Below are 20,643 nucleotides of genomic sequence, written 5' to 3' on the forward strand. Positions count from 1 at the left end.
GGGCCGGCCGCCGGCCCTCGGCCCCGCAGAGTTCCGGGCTCTCTCGCCGGCTGCACCGCCCCGCCCCGCCCCGCGCCGCGCCGCGCCGCTCCGCGCCGACCTGCAGCGCCCGGCTGGCTCGCACTCCGCCTCCCGCGGCTCAGCCCTGGCCGCGGCGGGACCAGAGGTGAGGGCAGGTCGCCGGCCGCGCCGCGGGACCCGGGAGGACCGTGGGAGGAGGGAGCCTGGCTGGAGAAGAGGCTGGGATTGGGGGTGGGAGGGTGGGCGTCTGCGGTGCCTCCCCCTCGCTTTCATTCCTTTCTCCCCCAAGCTTCATCCACTCTCGGTGGGGGAAGCAGCCGCGGAACAAAACTGTCTTGCTTTGGGCCTGAACTGCTGGTGGGATATGGGAGAGGACAGAGGCATGGAGTGGGGGGTCTCTGGTTTGCGGAGTGTGCGCGTGTGCCTCTGTGTGTGTGTGTGTGTGTGTGTGTGTGTTTGTGTGTAGTGAACTCCTTCAGGGTGTGCGCCGCTGACTTGTAAATCGATCTGGCCGCCTGGCCACGGGCTCACCTTCCCAGCTGAGCTTGGTACGGAGTGAAGGGATGGGCTAATCACCCCCACCCTCAAAATATCCGTCTCTTCCAAGAGGAATTTTCTGCTGGAGAGACAGCCAATAAACTCTGCTCAACTCCCTCCCGCCCTCCGTTCTTCCTAGCTGCAGTTTCAAAAAGCTTCAAAGCCAGGAATGTGGGATTCATCTCCCGATCCCCAGAAGGCAAATGTGGTTACAGATGTTGCACGGTACTTTGCCAAGTTTAAAACCCTTCCTTCAACACTGTAACCAAAACAGTGAGGCTAGAACCTTGGGCGCGCTGGGGAGAGATGTGGGGCCTCTGGGGCCGCTGGATTCACTAACTTCCTTCGGGTTCTAGGCTGGCTTAGGTCTGTCCAGTTTGCGCCAGACATGTCTCCCCTCCTCCCCTCATTTCCCTGGAGTTTTGAACGCTCCTTGCATGGGAGAAAGGCTGTAGAGGAAACTACTTAGGGAAGAAAACATTCCACTTAGTAGCAGAAGAAAAGTCTTGGTTGAAAAGTTGTGCTTAATTTGGCTTTTAAAGAGAGGTAGTAATCAGTGGATTTGTTCATTTTACTGGGCTTTCTTTTCTTTCTTTTTTGAGGTGTGTGTGCGTGTGTGTGTGTGTGTGTGTGTGTGAGATGGGAGTTACGTGATGAGAAAAAGGACTGATCTCATACATAGTTTGTATATTTTTGAAAAGAGGCCCTCTAATTGTGACTTAGATATAACCCAGTGGTTTTAAAGAATCCTGTCCCAGAGATGCAGACTGCTCTGACAGCCCAAGGGAAGGCGGTGGCAAAAAATAGACACCACCTCCCTTTTCCCCCAAAAAAATTCTTCCTGGAAAGGTGGTGTTAAGAAATTTCAGAGATGGGCTGATCCAAGTGGCAGGCCTTAAATGGAAACACTATAGTATGTCTTGGCACTTGTCTCTGGAGCTGGGTGGCTGGCCAGGGGCCCGGGCTTGGGCAGCCAGCAGACATTAGACTTGTGCTGACCTCAGGCACTGGTCTGGCCATCCAGCTTTACAGTATGCCTAAGTGTGAAATAATGGACCTCACCTATTTCACTGATGGGGACGTGGGTCAGGAAGTTATCTTAAGGCCTGGATGGGACTTGGACCATCTGGCTTCTAAGACCAAATCCCGTTTTTTGTGATTCAGTTGTTTTTTGTTTTCTGGCCTGGAACAAAAACCAAAAACAAAACGGAAGTCTTTTGAAGCTGAAAAGTGCAGGCCTTAAATTGATGGAATTGTGCGGTAGGTAATAGCATTGCTACTGTCACCTCTCATGCAAACACTCAAAGGTGGTGAATGAGGTTGCAATAAATTCTGGATAGCTGGCAAAAATCAAGGGCTGGAATGGGTATGGATGGGGTTCATGCTCATTTTCTGGTGGTTTGGGCGAATTTTACTTGAAATGGTGAGAGTGGTTTTGAATAAAATTTGATTTGGGTAGTAGTTTTACAACTTTTGTGCCTTGGAAGAGAGTGATTATTTGAATCTGAGTAAGTTTCTTGTTATCTCTAAGTAATTTAAAAGAATATTAAGGATGCCGAGTAGAGATCGAGTAGTATGCCTTATTTGGGAATGTAATTAATTTCAGAAGTGGGGAACTTAATGCCATTAATAGCATTGTAATGATTTTTTTTCAAAGTAGTGATTTACTAAATTTTCTGCATCTGTCCATGGAACAGCTAACAGTGATTGAATCGGTAGATAGAGACGATGCCTCTATCTTATTCTAGATTTCCCTGAACTAATACTGTGATGATCATGATAGACTTCTAGGTAAGGTTAGATCAAGTAGTCCAGCCTTCTGGGGGAGGAAGGGACAGGGCAGAAATGCATTTGAAAAATGATCCTGTGATTCAAGGTCATGAGGTGAAGATGGGATCAACGTGTGTGTGTGTGTGTGTGTGTGTGTGTGTGTGTGTGTAAAAAGTACTTTAGACAAAGAGGAGCGAGGACTGGGAACTGTCCTCTGTGCATGTTCTTTTCTTGGATCCCTGCATCTTGTTTTATTTTTATGTGAAGAGATCTAATGCACAACTTGGTAGAAATTGGAGAGAAGGAAACTATTAATGGTAGCAAAACCCACTGATAGGTTTTGAGTGAATTTAATGACAGATATGACGGTGAGCTCTGGACATGTGTGAGGTACCATGCTCAGCTCTTTACATGCATTTTTCATTACATGCTCACAACAACCATATGTTTTTATCATTATTTCAGACGTTTATGGTAAGAAACTGAGGCTTCTCAAGATTGAGCAAGTTGCCCTCATTGTAGAGCTGGTCAGTAGTGGACTGGGGATTTGAACCAGGAGTTTGTGAGACTCTGGAACCCATGTTCTTGGGCACTTTTGCCAGTGTTTGCCAAATTTCACTGACTCATACACTGTCTTCATGAGTTTACCATGGCTAAGTTTCAGTCTATCAATCATTTAGTATTTTTCTTTAAAGCAGTGATTGACCTTAAAAAAAAACACCCTAAAAGATGTCATCTTTTAAGAGGAAGCAATATTTCACTGCCATATTTGGAAAGCCAACTTACTTTTTGGTAATAGGACATAAAGATGCACTTATACTTAAACTAAAACCCCAAATACAGGACAGTGATTACCTGGTGTGTGTTTGCGTGTGTGCGTGCGTGTGTGTGTGTGTGCGCATGTGTGTGTGTGTTTTGCAAGAACCTGGGGATCAGGGTGGAGGAGGTAGGTAGATGATAGAGCGTGGGTGACATTGTGGTTTTTGGGTTGAGCGGTGGGTTCAAAGGTGCTGATTTTATTTTTAGACTTCATAGCCTGCATACATAATACATATTTTTGTTTTGTAAAAAGATAAAATTAAACACATGACTATTAACATAATGATTACTTGGGGAATATTTCACCACACTATTCTGACTACAGGCTTAGCTTGGTGCTTGTGTGAATGAAGTAGGCATGCAAATCTGTTGGCCGATTGGTGAGACCCCAGGTGATAATTTTAAAGCAAGCTGATTGTTGTCATCCCTGAATGAGATTGCGGTATGTCCCCTCTTCTCTATTCTGCTGCCACATGCATTTCAATATTGTGACTAAAATAATAGCATGGGCTGCAGCATGGTTTCTCTTGACTGTGGTTATGGGAGACTTGGGCTTAGCTGAAGCTGGCACTTGTCAGCCTCACCTTGTCGCATACATCTAGTGCTCAGGATGGGACAAAAAATGCTGTCATGAAGTGTTAACAACGCTTTCCTTTTTACCCAGTGGGTAAGTATGGCCATTCCGAATGGGAAGCTGTTGTTTAAGTTAAAGCAAAGCCTGGGTAAAATGTTAACAGCATTAAACTGGTGAGGCTGGGAAATAAAGCCATCAGAGATTTTAATTGGAGTCCACATAGTCTCTTGTTTTATTTTCCCAAGCAAGTATTGGGCACTGTGGCTTTATTCCTGGAAATGAGAATTTGAATTCGGTTTCCTGGTACAAAATGCCTTCTTTGATCTCTTGGAGTGAGAACTTTGTGTTTCTTTCTGTGGCCAGTTTCAACTCTCAGAAGGACCAAGTGGAAGGTTTACCTCTTCTTTTTCAGCAGTTGGCCATAGACTGCTCTTGCTTGCCGGGCTAGTTTAAGAATCAGAAGTTCCAAAGTGGGATTTGTCTGTTGGAAAGGGCATTCAAATAAAAGATTCCTTTTGAAAGAGCTTCATCAGGATGGTGTGGTTGGCAAATCATGGCCTTTGGTTCAGATGGGAGGTAGTTTTGCTTGACCTTATGTTCCCCAAATGAACTAACGACACCTAGCAGATTCCTTTTTTTTTTTTTAATTTTTTTTTCAACGTTTTTAATTTATTTTTGGGACAGAGAGAGACAGAGCATGAACGGGGAGGGGCAGAGAGAGAGGGAGACACAGAATCGGAAACAGGCTCCAGGCTCCGAGCCATCAGCCCAGAGCCTGACGCGGGGCTCGAACTCACGGACCGCGAGATCGTGACCTGGCTGAAGTCGGACGCTTAACCGACTGCGCCATCCAGGCGCCCCGCAGATTCCTTTTTGAAGTTAAAACCGATACTTTCCCATCCCCAGTATTCAAACTGCGGAGTCAAATAATATTCCTGTGCTCTTATATGCATTTGGGGAAATCTGAGCTTGTTTATATGTCTAAAGCCTCTTCTGTGATCCTTGAGAGTTTTGTTTTTCAGAGCCACTACTCAGTTGTTTGATTTTTGGGTTTCAGCCTCTGACCAACATTCCACTTTGCCCATTCGGGTTGCTTCATTGTTTGCTCTGGGTACTTGGCCTTTATTTCTGTGACCAGGAAAGTGACACTGAATTTTAGTTTTTCCAAATTTTATGGAGGTTCATGCAGGTTGAATTTGTTTTTTTGGATCATGAGGCAAGTTTAGGCGGTCCCCTGTAGCATAGGTGTCCTGATAGGTTCTGCTCTTTCTCATCATAAGGCCAAGCCTTGGAGTCTGTCCCTTTGCATTGCCCTTCCCCCCCACTTTTGGGGACAGCCAAATCCTTCGGGGCTCAGAGTACTCTCATTACAGGAATGCTTCCTGGATTTTGTGTTTTGACATTTTCCTAGCATTTTATCATCTTTACTACTCATCCTGGGACTTGATTGATATTTTTGAGGGCAAGGACTTCAAGTTATTCATTCCTCCATTTATTTGTTGGACACAATTCATTGTTCTTCCCAGTTTAAAACCTTTCAAAATTCTTTCACTGAGCTCTTTGAGGGCAAGGACTGTGTCTTATTCATCTTTTGTATATGTTTTGCGCCTAACACAATGCCTGGTCCAGACCACACAGTTAGTAAACCGTTTTTTTAATTGTTGAGAGACTAAATGGATGATTGCATATTAGAGAAGCAGACAAGCCCAGCACTCAGGGGGACAGCCTGAGAGAAGATGACCTCTGGTAAGACACAGAGGTCCTTAAGGATGAGTTTAGGAAATACTGTAACTTAGTGAATCATTTGAGTTTATGCTAACTTTTTTTTAAGGTTGTTTTGGATTTAAGGGCAAAAACCTTTTTTTTTGGAAGAATATCTCAACTCATGCTTAATATACTACAGAACACGGAATCCTGTGTATATGGCTGGGACTCACTTTCTTGGATGAATTGACTCCTTCACTGACTTTCTCCTGTTGTGCCTATTCACAAACGGTCGACAGTGAAAACAGCGTGGTAGGCAGTGCTCTTGTGAGAGGTGGAATGTGGACGACCTCTTTGGACGATGGATGGAATTCAGAGTGAACTTCTCTTTTGATAGGTTTTAAGGGCTGATTTGAGTGGGCGTGCCATGTAGACCTTTTCTGCTTGAATACTTGATAGCGGGGTGCCTTGCTCATCTTTGAAAGCCGGGATGGGTCTTTGCTAGCCTCCATGCAGCATGGATGACATTGAAAATAAGATGGTTCTGGGGCAGCTGGCTGGCTCCGTCAGTAGAGCATGCTACTCTTGATCCTCAGGGTCACGAGTTCAAGCCCCACATTGGCTGTAGAGCTTACTTAAAAAATTGTAACAAAAGAAAATAAGAGTGCTCTAGTTTTTATTTTTCTCTTTTAGGCAATTATGAAAGAATTATTGATCGAACCTCTAAAAATAACCTTGAGTTTGATAGGAAATGTACAGAGGGGATAAACGAACATAGGGGTAGTCTTAGGCAAAGCTGGATATTAGATGTGGGATGGTACTTGGAGTTTGAAGACAGTGGGTACTGAGAAAGATGTGCAATGAAAAGAACTTGAGGAAAAGCATTCAGGTGTAGAGGGGATGAGTTGAGGTGGTGTTTTTTTTTTTTTTTAACTGTCTTTAATTTTTTAAGAATTTACATCCAAATTAGTTAGCATATAGTGCAACAATGATTTCAGGAGTAGATTCCTTAGTGCCCCTTACCCATTTAGCCCATCCCCCCTCCCACAACCCCTCCCGTAACCCTCAGTTTGTTCTCCATATTTATGAGTCTCTTCTGTTTTGTCCCCCTCCTTTTTTATATAATTTTTGCATCCCTTCCCTGTGTTCATCTATTTTGTATCTTAAATTCCTCATATGAGTGAAGTTGTATGATATTTGTCTTTCTCTGACTAATTTCGCTTAGCATAATACCCTCCAGTTCCATCCACGTAGTTGCAAATGGTAAGATTTCATTCTTTTTGATTGCCGAGTAATACTCCATTGTATATATATACCACTTCTTCTTTATCCATTCATCCATCGATGGACATTTGGGCTCTTTCTTTTGGCTGTTGTTGATAGTGCTGCTATAAACATTGGGGTGCATGTGTCCCTTCGAAACAGCATGAGGTGGTATTTTCAACCAAGTTCGGAATTGAAGCTGTTGATGAATGAATGACATTATGCTCTTGGTGAAAACATAATGTGCTTGACTGATCATTTTCCTTATGTTATAGGTTAATACTTATAAGTAAATACCACTAAGAAAGCTGGAGCTTTGGGGCTTGTAACTTGATGTCAGGGACTTACACAAGGAAGAAGTATACATAGGAACATCCAGTAGGAAGAAAAAGTGTAGGTGGTTATCTAGAGTTACCTTTACCTTCCTTTTGAGAATAAAGAACATGGTAAGGAGAAGTGTGCCCAGTGATATTTTCTTAAATGTGTTTTGAACTTGGAAGAACTGATCTGTTGTGTGCAACAGGTGGCAAGAACCAATATTCTCTTATTTTATGAGTATGGCCTAGGAAAAAATGGAAAGTTTCAATCCCTGGAGATTATATAAACATAAATGTTCTATTTCAGTGTTTTGAAAACATTTTCTACTCTCAGCAATACATTTATTACATCATGACTGAGTACACACACATACACACATGCATATTAAAAATAAGGCTGAATTGTATTTTTTATAAAACAGTACAGTAGTGGGGCACCTGAGTGGCTCAGTTGGTTAGGCGTCCGACTTCAGCTCAGGTCATGATCTTGCAGTTTGTGAGTTCGAGCCCCACGTCAGGCTCTGTGCTGACAGCTCGGAGCCTGGAGCCTGCTTCATATTCTGTGTCTCCCTCTCCTGCTCATGCTCTGTCTCTCTCTGTCTCTCAATAATAAACAAACATTAAAAAAATTAAAAAATACAGTAGGGCTTCCTAATTTCTAGTCAGTTTTTTTATGTTTATTTTTGAAAGAGAGTGTGAGAGAACCTGGGGGAAGGGCAGAGAGAGGGGGACAGAGGATCTGAAGTGGGCTCTGTGCTGACAGCAGAGAGCTTTATGTGGGGTTCAAACTCACAAACCATGAGATCACGACCTGACCTGAAGTCTGACACCCAACTGTCTGAGCCACCCAGGCATCCCTCTGGTCAATTTTTATAAAAAAAAAAAATCTGGTCTTGGGGTGCCTGGGTGACTCTGTCCATTAAGCAGCGACTTTGGCTTAGGTCATGATCTCACAGTTCGTGCGTTCAAGCCCCACATCGGGCTCTGTGCTGACAGTGTAGAGCCTGCTTGGGATTCTTTTTCTCTCTCCTCTCTCTCTGCCCCTCCCCAACTTATGCCTTCTCACTCTCTCAAAATAAATAAACGTAAAAAAAATTCTGATCTTTATTGACTTAATTGATTTCACAACTTGCTGATGGATTCTAGCCAGGAGTTTGGGAACAAAACAAAAACAAAAACAAAAACCTTCTAGATATTGTGGAAATCAGCCTTAATTTGTTTGTTGGACATTTGCTAACCTGGATGAGAATTTTGTTTTTCTTTTTGTATGAGTCTCAGTTATTCTACAGATGGCCTGGGCCCTTCTGCTCTCCCGCCGTTCCCCCCGAGCCATTGTTCTTTTCTCTGTGTAGGGGTCTTTGCGTGTTTCTCCACATCAGATTAAAGTGACTAATATGTGCTTTGGACCAGCTCCAAGAGGGTATCATCATCTTGATCCTAATCAGCATCAAAGGTGGGGCTAATTAATTTAAGCTGGTGGCAGGAGCCACTTAGCTCCCTGTTTGCTAAGATTATATTTGAATGGGATGGTGACTCTCAGTAATAAGGGGACAGTGGGAGTCCCTTTTTAGGTCACCTGTACCAAAAGGATGGGAGAGAGGTAGAGAAGATCACCCGATACAGTTATTGTTCACAAACACAAAACAAGGTTAGTAGGGGACAACTCTTTGCATTTAAAGATGTAAGAGCTTAATTGGTGGCTGCAGTCACCATTGTTGTCATTGTCCTTACCGTTTTTTTTCATTGTTCTTATCATTAAAATCTTCCTGCCTTGCTGCCTATCCTTCATCATTTCCCCTCTTCTTCTTCTTTTATTGAGCATTTATCAAGTCTTCCTGTCCTTGGGGCTGGGCATGGAGAGTACAGTAAAATAAAGTAGATCTTCAGGTGCACTTGAGGAAGGGATTGAAGAGTTGCACATCTAACTATAAATGGCAGAAGGCCAAGTACCTTGGTCACAAGATACAGAGGGATAACGATCACGATCACACAACACCTTTGAGGAAGTGACTGTTTGGCTGGCCTTGGAAAAAGGTACCACTTTGATGTTATCCTTTTGAGAGAGATCCGTCTATGTATAGGTTGTGGAGTACGCAACCTGTCAAAACCGGGGAACGGGGCAAGTAAGTAAGAGGTAGTTGGCTTTTAAGAGCCAAGTTGTATAAAAACATAGTTGCCCATGTTTTCGTCGCTAGACTCAGACTCACTGCCTTGAGGTGCAGCTTCTCAGAGAGGCCTCGTGCCCTGAGACAAATGGAAGGAGTGGCCGACTCATGTCTGGCTATGCGCTGATTCCACAGTCAAAGTTAAGTCCAATGGTGGGTACCATTTAAACGGTTCTGTTGTACCCCCTCCCCCACATTATTTATTTACTTTTTCTGCCGAGTGTGTATGCTAACTCCTGGAAGTCAAAAGCCTCAGGATGTGACGTGGCTGTGTAGAGTATACTGAAATGAGCAATGCAGAGGAAAGATTAGAAAGGAAGCCTTAGGGCCAAATGAAGGTTTATGTTGAGTGCCAGGCTAACGATTTTTGACTTGATTCTAAAACAGCAACTGTAACGGAACATCTGTAAGGGAGGCCCTGGTCAGGCCCCTTACTTGCATTCTCTCATTTATCGCTCACACCCACACTATAAGGTACCTACTTTTATTACCCCATTTTACAGAAGGAGAAACTGAGACTCAGAAGGGTAATGGAAAATGTCTGTAGTCATACATCTGAACTTTAACTTAGGCTGTATGTTCCAAAGTCACTTGCTGTAAAGCAGGGTTTGAAAACTGGTTGCCCCCCTGGACTGACTACACCTGAGAGTTATGTCCTGTCGGATTGTGCCTGTAAAACATTTTGTTTTCTATGTTTTTTATTTATTTATTTATTTATTTATTTATTTATTTTTGAGACAGAGAGAGACAGAGCATGAATGGGGGAGGGGCAGAGAGAGAGGGAGACACAGAATCGGAAGCAGGCTCCAGGCTCTGAGCTGTCAGCCCAGAGCCTGATGCGGGGCTCGAACTCACGGACTGTGAGATCGTGACCTGAGCTGAAGTCGGACGCTCAACCGGCTGAGCCACCCAGGCGCCCCCATTTTGTTTTCTTTTTGAAGTGGTTGCCGTTGTTTAAATATGGGGAGATTTCCTGTAAGAAGTTCCAATTTCCACCTTCTTTGGCGGAACTGCAAGCCCTGGCCGCCCGAGACCTGCATTCCTGCAGGAACCTGCCAGAGCCCCTTGTGATTCTGTCTGTCTGAGCGGACATGTGTGCTCTGTTTGCCACAGTCCTGGCTCACCCTGTTTTCTCCCAACACTGAGGCTCAGCCTCACCTGCTATTGTTCCTTTATTCTCTTAGCCTGCTCACTCTTACATCCTAACTTTACCTTGTCCCTATAGGCGTATGGGTTTGAAACCTCTGATATCTATAGCCTTCTGTATAGCCTGTTAGATAGCCACAGATTAATGGGAAGGGTAGAGGCCCAGCAGCCAAGGGAAATGAGAGTAGGTACAATTAGGGGTTTGGCCTTGGGCTGGAGAAGCCACAAGGTGAACAAATCATTTTTGTGAAGAAAGGAAGGGTGAGTGGGAGGCGGAAGTATCTGACGTATGGAACATGGATGGCTGAGAAAATGGTGTTGATCTTCAAACGAAGGGGTGAGAAGAGCTGGTTTTGAGCAGGGCTTGTATTGGGGTTCAGGTTCTGGTGGAGTAAACACATAGAAGAGGGCTTCCTTGAGGCTCACGTCAAGTTGGAAGTATGACACTGGAACCGGCAGATAAGGGGTTGGCACTGTGGCTCTTAGATCTGTGTGAGAGGACGCCATCCTGGGACATTTGGATCTGGGGGAGAAAGGTCCCATTTGGAAACAGCAAGAAGTGGGCTAAGGTCTGAATGATAAAATGAACCAGTTACAAACAGCTCAAAGTCTCTTATTGACTTTTTTGGGGATCAAGTGCCTTATCTTGCAAATAAATCAAATGTTTATCCTAAAAAAGGATACAGTAACAGTCTTCAAGTTTTGAACATGGGACCTGATAAACATCTCATGGAATCAAAGACTGTTCTACTGTTTGAAGGATGACACCTGTACTTATGTTTATGACTATTTCACTGAGCTTAAAAAAAAAAAAAAAAGGAAAAAAAAACCTGACAATGATTTTTTTTCTTTTTTTAATATCACAGGTGATAGAAAAAGTGCTTGCTGTAGCCCTGAGATGGGGAAAGCAATGCCAGAAGTGAATGACTTCTTTTGAGATTTATTCTTTTAGCCTGTTTAGCATAGAATGTCCTTTTCAAATTACAGATGACGGTTTTTTTTTGTTTGTTTTTTGTTTTTTCTTCTTATCTTGGCTTGTTTGTTTAGGATTCCCTCCAGCTCATTGTTACTTAATCAGCAAGGTCCTCCTCAGCTACTCTCCTTCTCCCACTTGGTTCCCGTTTGGTCCCTGAAGGTCTTAACGGTTTAGGACATTCTAAGCACAGGTGGAGTGAATCTTTCACAGATGTGGATATTTAGCATGAAAATCTTCCAGGAGGGCATTTCCTTTGTTCTCATACTTTTATTTTAGAAAACATTTTTTAATATTTTTTGTTTTATTTTATTAAAAATTTTTTTTTCATGTTTATTTAGTTTTGAGAGAAAGAGAGATGGAGTGTGAGCGGGGGAGGAGCAGAGGGAGAGGGAGTATCAGAATACAAAGCCAACTCCAGGCTCTGAGCGGTCAGCAGAGAGCCCTATGTGGGGTTCAAACTCACGAATCCTAAGGTCATGACTTTAGCCGAAGTTGGACGCTTAACCACCTGAGCTACCCAGGTGCCCGTTCTCATACTGTTTTTAAATTAAGCTTTTTATTTTAATTCCAGTACAATTAATATACGGTATTGTGTTATTCGCATACCTTTTGTCTCAGACATTATGGTCTCCTTTTTGGGCCACATGACTCTAAAAAAATCACATTTGTGTTTTTATTTCTAATTCATAGCTTTATTTTATCACATGAGTATGTTAATATGGGTTCCCATAATTTCTTTTTTTAAAAAAAAATTTTTTTTAACGTTTATTTATTTTTGAGACAGAGAGAGAGACAGAGTATGAGCAGGGGAGGGGCAGAGAGAGAGGGAGACACAGAATCGGAAGCAGGCTCCAGGCTCTGAACCATCAGCCCAGAACCCGACGCGGGGCTCGAACTCACGGACCGCGAGATAGTGACCTGAGCCGAAGTCGGACGCTTAACCGACTGAGCCACCCAGGCGCCCCCATAATTTTTTTCTTAAAAATAAAATATATACTTTTTTTATAATAGCTTATGTTTTAGAGACATCATTTATGTTGTATTACATGTGCTCCGTACAAGATTTGAAGTGTAGGAAGGTAACTTTTGTCCTCCAGACTTCTACTTTCTCTTCCTAAGGAAATACCATCATTAAAACTAATTGTAGGGGCACCTGGGGGGCTCAGTCAGCTAAGTGATGGACTCCGTTTTGGCTCAGGTCATGGTCTCACAGTTAGTGAGTTTGAGCGCCCAGTAGGGCTGCACAGCTTGTAGTGTGGAGCCTGCTTGGGATTCTCTTTTCCTCTTTCTCTGCCCCTCCCTTGCTCACACTCCCCGTCTGTCTGGAAATAAATAAATAAACTTAAAAAAGAAACTGATTGTATATCCTTCCAGTGATCATCTTTACATTTACAACCATACACTAATGTGTTTTTCTTATACAGTATCATAGTGTGCATATTTCAGTTTTGTACCTGGCTTTTTTCACTCAGTTTATCTTGGAAATCTTTTCCTATTAGTATGAGCAGTTTCCTTATTCTTTTGAAAGGTATTCCATAGTGTGGGTGTTTCATAATTTATTTAACTAGTCTTTTACGTATTTTAGGTAACATTATGTTACAATGTTGCAGTGACAATTTTCACATATGCTACTATGCACGTCTATAGATTGGTTTATATGTAGGTGTAGATGTATCTGTCTGTCTGCTGTATATCTGAGGGTAAATATCAAAGACTGGAATTACTGAATCTAAGGGTTTTTACATTTTATTTATGTATGTATGTATGTATTTATTTTTTAAATGTTTGTTTATTTTTGAGAGAGAGAGAGAGTGCACGTGAGAGCAAGGGAGGGGCAGAGAGAGAGAGGGAGACAGAGGACCCCAAGCAGGCTTTGCGCTAATCAGCACAGAGCCTGTTGCCTGGCTGGAGCTCACGCACCCTGAGATCACAACCTGAGCTGAATTCAGATGCCCAACAGACTGAGCTACCCAGGTACCCCTACATTTTAAATTACAGTATAGGTTGTACCAAGAATTTAATTTTTGAGCTGTATTAGTAGAGCAAAGTGGCCTGGTGGAAATGACAGAGCAGCCCGCAAGACTCCAGCAGGGTCTGTTCTCTGGTGTAAACCAAGTTTATGGTCCAAGAAAGTCACTTTTCTGAACTTGTTTTCTTCGTGGTGCTTTTCTTTCCTCATCTGTTAGGAAGAGCATAGACTCAGCTGTTTCTAAAGTTTACTCATTTGTTGATTCTCTTTCAGTCTCCCTCCTTTTTGGTGTTTCCAGTAAATGGAACCTGATGACTTTTTTTTTTTTTTTCCCCCTGTGTAAGTTTGAGTCTAAAGAACCCTGAGCTTTGGAAGCCTTGCTAACCACAGCTTTACTTTGATTGTTTTAAAGCACCGTGTCTGGTTTGTGCTTTATGTTAAAAGCAGAGCTTATGGGGCTGATTATCTTTAAGAAAAAAAATACAGTGAGTGGTAAGTAGGCATTTAGTGACCAAGAAACTCGTATAGTCAGCTTTTTATTATTGATGAAGAATAGAGGCAATGGATTTTTAGACTTAGGGAAAAAAGTTTTATTTTTATAATAGGTTTTTAAAAAAGCAATAAGCCTATGATAGACAGTTTTCAAGAAACAGCAAAATTTTATTTATGATTTGGGAGCATACCAGAGTGGACTGCTTTTGATCTCTCAAAGTTTTTATAATCTGAAGAAGATACAATAGGGGATTACTGGGAATTTTGAGTTGTCTAGCTGGTGTAGCTTAATAAAATAGTTGGGTTTTCTGGCAGTTTCCAAATTAGTTGATTTAAGAATTCAAACCCAAGTAAATAAAATTTAATATAAAATTCATGTTTTTTCCCATGCTGCATTTTTTCTTTAGAAATTGGCTCCCCCAGAATTAAGCAACATGCTTGGATTTTCCTTTCAAAGACCTAAAAATTTTGGACTGCTAGTATAAATGTAATTTTCCTTGAAAAGATTTTGAGCCCTTGGTTACTCAAAAGAAAAAAAATACCAACACTCTTTAAATATACAAATTTATTCATCTAGCTGTAGAGTAGCAACAACAACAAAGAAGGAAACAACTTAAATGTTCTATAATAACCTACGTATATAACATTTATATGTATGTTATATATATATATACACACATTTTTATTAATAAAATGGAATATTATATAATCACCAAAAGTATTATCCTAGATGAATTTTCAGGGACAGATCTCACCTTAAATGGAACCTTCTCAAAAGAGGGTTTTGCTGGCTATCCCATCTAGTTAGATTCTTCCTCCTTTCCTGTATGTTACATATACACTACTATATATATATATATATGTATATAAATATGTATATATATATGTATGTATATATGTATATAAATATGTATATATATATGTATGTATATATGTATATACATGTGCGCGCGCGCACACACACACACACACACACATATATATATATATATATACACACACACACACACATACTACCAGTATCTCTGGGGTAAATACCAAGAACAGAGACTTTGTTTGGTACTCTGAGTGTACACGTGTATCCTGTGTCTAGTATACTGGTTTATTTTATTTTATTTTATTTAGGCACGCAGGAATTTTTGGAATGAATAGACCATGAAGAGTATACAAAACAAAATTAAGTAGAAAAAGTGGGACACAAAAATGGTACAATTCCGTATCCATAAATTGTATACAATTCCGTAAATGTAAGTAAACATAAAACATAGTACAATTCCACATTTGTAGTTACGTACGTATGGACATAGAAAAAAAAAAGACTGATAGGAAATAAACAGGAATATTAACAGTTACTGTCTTCGAGCTGTGGGTTGTGCCTAATTTTGAAGAGAAAAATCTTTTAATACAAATGGGTGAGGTAAATATTGGAAGATTATGTCACCTCAATAATGTATTTTACCCTTTCAGCATTAAAGGTGCTCACCTTACCTAAAATGATGTATTACAATACCATGGCCTTTTCTCCTCTTGAGTAAAATGTACTGTATCTTTGTAGCGTGACAGGTTTTATATCTACTTTAGAATTAAATTATGATCTGAGAGTTGCACTTTTAAGAAACTGGTTTTAATTTTACATCAGTTGAAGTTAAAGGGTAGTGAAAGTATATTAGATCTGGTACAAGTGTCTAATTATAATTATTGACACATTTTCAAATGCTCTCTTAAGTATGATACATTGCCCATGATTTTGACAGCTGTGACTACATTAAAGCTGTTGGAACACTCTTTGCACAAAGGTTTGTTTAAACTTAGAATTGTCAGAAGGATTCTTTGTAAAGTAGATGAACACAGATTTGGAGGTCAAATGGTGCTTTATTTCCCACTGCGCCTGGAGATTTTAGTCTGTTAAATGTTAATCAGAAGATTATCTGGATTTAGTTTTCATTTTGAGAAAACTGGGAATTTTTTTTGTATAGTATAAAAAAAAAGGTGATGATACTCATTTATGACTTGAATCTCTGCACTGTTAACTTAAATTCTACTTACTTCTCTTGCTAAAGGTCCCCAACCATGAAACTCCAAAGCTTCAAACTTGATTCTGCATAACAAATTATTTTCTAAAGGTCTCCCTGGACCTTTCGTGTATTATCTCCTTTGTGTGGCTACTCCTTCCTTCTATATAGATTTGTTGAGTAGCTACTATGTGCCAGGCACTGAGCTTATAACCATAAAAAGTCGTCAGAGAGCTCAGAGGCAGAAAGAAGAGTCCAGCTACCACAGAGCAAAGCACCAGAATGGAACTCTAAACATAAAGATGGGATGTGCAGTTTTGTTCGGGAGGGCATCTGAGGTCATCTTTTCAGAGGGATGATATTCTTGAGCATCTTAAAGGTTGAGGAGGAAGGTGGTAGGTGGGAAAAGGGCCTTTGAGGCACAGAAGTATCAGAAGAACAGTATCCTTCAGAACTGAATGTGACCAGAGCTCTGCTACTCAAAGGTGTGGTGCCTGGTTCAGCAGTAATGGGACGGTTTGGGCACAGGCCTCACTAGAAATGTGGAGTCTCAGGGCCACCCAGTTCTGCTGATTTAAAATCAGTGTGGCAACAGTATCCCCAGGTGATTTGAATACTTCTGAAGTTTGAGAAACACTGGACTAGAACATAAAGAATAGGTAAAAGATGGGAGAGCTGGGGACGTAGACGACCTGGTTAGGACTTTGGACTTCGGTGTTCAAGCATGGGATTGATAATGAAGAGGTGACATTAGCAGATTTTTATTTTCCCCAAATTATGTGGAAGTACAAGTGAGGCAGCATGTTACAAGAAGTTTCTTGAAACCGAAATCAAAAAGTACACCACGAAAAAAATGCCCTCGAATAAGTTTGAGAAACGAAGGACAATTATACCCTTTTCTCAGTGTGAATTTTCATACTACACTGAACGTTCTGAGAAGCCGGCATTGAGGAACACCTTATCTTAATCCTTTATCCTGGAATATCCCTGGAATATCCCTGGTCTTTCACATTATTCCACAGTGGAACCCTTTGTAGCTATATGCGTAACTGTTAACACCCTAGGGAGAGTAGATAGTGTTTTGCAGAAAGCATTTTGGGAAATGCTAGCACTCATTCCCAAACTTTGGACACTGTCTTATCTGCAGAGGGTGGCCAAACTGTCTGGGATTACCTGGGACTGAGAACCATCCTAGGTTGCTGGACTTTCAGCTCTAAAGTCCTGGATCGTCCAGGTGAGTTAGGTACCCTTCCTAACTGTTTACTGTGCCTTTGACTAATTAGTTCCTTTTCTTTAGATGGGCTCAACCTTTTCCCTTAAATGCCTGTTTCAGGCTCATTCTAATGGGGCGATTCCCAAATCTGTTCTCACAGTGGAAGCACCTCACAGTGTGAGGGGGGTTCCAAACCCAGTGCCCATTCCCACTCCACAAGGTTGTGCTTTAATTGATCTGGATGTACCCTGTCAGTGGAAGTTTTAAAGGTCTCCAGGTTAGGGGCATGAAAGCTTGTTCAAAACAACCGTAACTGAAAATGCAGTATGGATGTGCACCTTAAGAATTTCATTTCATTTCATTTCATTAATTTCTATTGTATAATAGAAACACTAATCACAGTAAAGAAAAAAAAAGTTTAAATAACTTTATCTAGGATCATATTGGGTGACCACCAGTAGGATCTGTTCCACACTTTGGGAAACACTTGTGTGGAGGCCTGGGGAGCATCAGAGTGGCCAAGAAGTGGTAACAAATGTAGCTGGAGAAGACACTGCAGATTTCAGAGCCATTTAGGGGGTTGAGCCGATGTGATCTGTGTGGTCTGGTAGAAAAGGAGGAGACTCTTAGGCTATAGCAGGTATGGATGGTGATCACATGGCTGAATAGGGAGGAGTAGAGAATGCAGGAAGGGGAAGGGCTGAATTTGACGAGTCCTGTTTGAGAGGCCTTGGGACCTCCTTGGGGAGGGAGGGTTGTCAGAAGAAAAGAGTCAGTGGCTAAAAAGGTCTGTTCTGGAAACAAGTAAGAGCCTCTCCAGGTCCAGGGGAAGTTCCAAGTGGGGAATCAACTTGCTTGGGGGAAAGGGTTGGGAGGGTGATCTACACCCAGGACCTCTGGTCAGTGTAGGGGTAAGGAGCCTGAGAGAAGAGTCTGGGACCAGCCAAGGAGTAGGCATGATGCTAAGGAGAGTGTGTTTTCCTCCATTCACCCCAAGGAAGGTAGACCTGTGAACCACAGATAGATAAGAGCTCTGGAGGGCAGTTTGTTTTGGTAATTTAGGACGTCATTAGTCATGTTTGTGTAAATTTAGCATGAGGGAGGAAACAAGATTATAGCGAGTCCAGAAGAAACAGACTCACTAGAGCTAGTTTTAACTGAAGAAAAATCCTGGGATAGTATGGGATCTTAGGGAATGAATCTGGGTTTGTCTGGGAAATAGTCATCCTCTGGTTACTCATAGATGTTATTTCAACAAAGAGCAAAGATTATAACAAATAATCAGGTATTCACAGACAAGTTGCCTGAGCTCTCTGGGGCTCCATAAAATTGTTTTACTCTCCAATCATAGCCACTCACCGTTTCCCTCTTTTTCTTACTATTCCCTGGACACAACAATGTCAAATTCTGAATCTATATGTTTCTAAATGTCATTCAACATTTTTTTTTTTAATGCTGATAAAGCAGCTTGTGATTCAGTATGCCACCTTTGTTTCTGTGTAGTTCCCATTTGTGGAGGGCTTTGCAGTTTACCAAAGCAACACAGCATCTTATGTGAGCCTCTAAATAACCTTTGTGTAGAAGGCAGGGCTAAAACCAGTATCATTCCATTTTACAGGGAAAAAAGAGTAAAAGTTCTAAAGTTTAATATATTGAGGACTCGCCCATGATTAATGACATAATGATGGGTCCCGGATGGAATCCTGGTCTCCTGGCCCATTATTTTTTCCATCATATTCAGGAAGGGGTGGGGGCGGAGAGTGTGTTCTCCTCCCCCTTCCCCCTCTTTAAATTAGTTTATAAGTTCTTTGAGGGCAGTGACCGTGTGTTCACTGTTGTTCATGAACTTCTTCACTCACTACTATGAAGAGGCCTTTGGAAGTGGCAGTGGGCAGAAGGGCCTTTTGGCCAAGCTTCCCTCTCACAAGGTGCCTCACGCTGGTCTTGACATTACTTTTGAATGACAGGGCCTTGGAAATAAAAAAAAACAGGATTGAAAGAAGGCATCATGGGTCGCAGAACATTGAACTTGTGTCTCATTACTGGACCATGTAATTATCTAGACACCAGCCCAGTAATATTTATTGGCCTAGCATGTTTTGTAAATATTTGATACATACACAGTTTTTGTCACTCTGTTTTGGCGTTTCTTCATATTTTAATACCAGAAGTCATGTATAGCAGAAGAGGCCCAAACCTCTCTGGACATCAGAGGGGATCTCCTTTATGGTATGAGATACTCTGACGGGCAGTGTGGAGTGCTGTAAAGGTAAATCAGCCTCTCCGACAAAACAGTTCAGGAAAGCTATCTTATTGCATAATCCCTGCAAGGCATGTAGTGGGAGCTCAGCAAATACTTGTTATTTTGAATAAAGGAGATGCTGTTTTGTATTCTTCCATTTTATCACCATGGACCATTACCAACTTTTTTTTTTTTTTTTTTTAATGGTCTTTCTTTTCCCTGTGGGTCATTAAAGATACGGTGTTAGGATTTGGGGAAAGGGAATGATGAAAGAGAATGGAGAAATGGAATCAGCAGGTTTTAGGACAAGAGACAAGAGATTTTGAGTGAAAAGTTGAAAGCAGGGAGGCGTCGCCCAGGGGGAACTGGGAGGAGTCAGGCACTTTTAAAGGAGTCCACGGAGGGGAGGGGAGGATGAGACAGGAGTTATTCTAATCTGATGATGTCTTAGAGGAGAAAACTGAAAGTCTTTTTCAACCTTAATTATAGCCACAGGACAAAAGCACACTATAGCACTCACCCCCGCCCCCCACTTCTACTAAGGGATGGTAGTGTGTAATCTTTTTTGTAGAGCCATGTCTAAGACTCTGTACCTCAGACTACATTAAAATATTTTATTTTTTAGAGTGCTACAGATTGAGGAAGAAGAATAAAATTTGGAGTCCCTTTTTTTTTGTATTTACGTTAAAATTTCAAGCTACCGGTTCAGTATGAAGTGGGGAACTTTGTAGTCACTGAGGAAATTTAGGCAGATGAGTTAATGTTTGGTCATCAGAAAATGTCCCATTTGGAGCTTGTTTCTCTTGAGAGGAGAAAAAGGCAAAATATGAGTCAGAGCATAAGGGCATTTCTCGCACTTAATTCAGCTGCCACCCTCCTGCAGGACCATTGACCCACAAGGCTAATTCAGACAGTCATGATGGCTGGCGTCTGTCCCGACCTTACCTCTGTATGGCTTCCCCCAGGATCACCCGCAGGTTTGCTCTGACTCCTGTATATGAAGTCGTCATTGCTGAGGAGCGAGGTGCAGGTGAGTTGTTTTTTTAGGGAATGGGCTTTGATCAGTTTACAACCTAAAAGTGCCATCAAGTCTGAATGGGACTGAGTTTTCTTTAAGGGCCCTTCAGTCATTCATTGGCTTTCATGAAAAATGTGAAAAGGCAGTACTCTGGTTGGAGGAGTGTAAAGCTTTTTTTATGGATAAAGACCCTGCTGTGCATTGTGTGTTGGCCAGTCCTGTGGCCAAGTGCCATCTCTCTTTCCCTCTTTGTTCTTGATCTTCCAGTGGTTTCTATGTTGTGTTCCATTTTGCCGGTGATTCAGATGATGAAAACTTTGTGTGAATTTCTAACTGGAAATATGTCTATGGAAGATGGATGTGAATTGCTAGGAATAAAAAAAAAAATGCTTCATTCATCTTTCT

General features: G+C 41.8%; 1 protein-coding gene across 2 annotated transcripts in view; it reads left to right on the forward strand.

The window, feature by feature from the left end:
- The first annotated feature begins 6 nt into the window (after positions 1 to 6).
- Positions 7 to 20,643, forward strand: part of ACVR1 (activin A receptor type 1) — a 141,190-nt gene continuing 120,553 nt past the window's right edge. For both annotated transcript variants that reach the window (XM_049615612.1, XM_049615613.1), the window contains exon 1: positions 7 to 166. The gene's annotated coding sequence lies outside the window, so the exon portion shown is untranslated. The remainder of the gene's footprint in view (positions 167 to 20,643) is intronic.

Source organism: Panthera uncia (genome assembly GCF_023721935.1).
Source record: "Panthera uncia isolate 11264 chromosome C1 unlocalized genomic scaffold, Puncia_PCG_1.0 HiC_scaffold_3, whole genome shotgun sequence".
Lineage (NCBI taxonomy): Eukaryota > Metazoa > Chordata > Mammalia > Carnivora > Felidae > Panthera > Panthera uncia.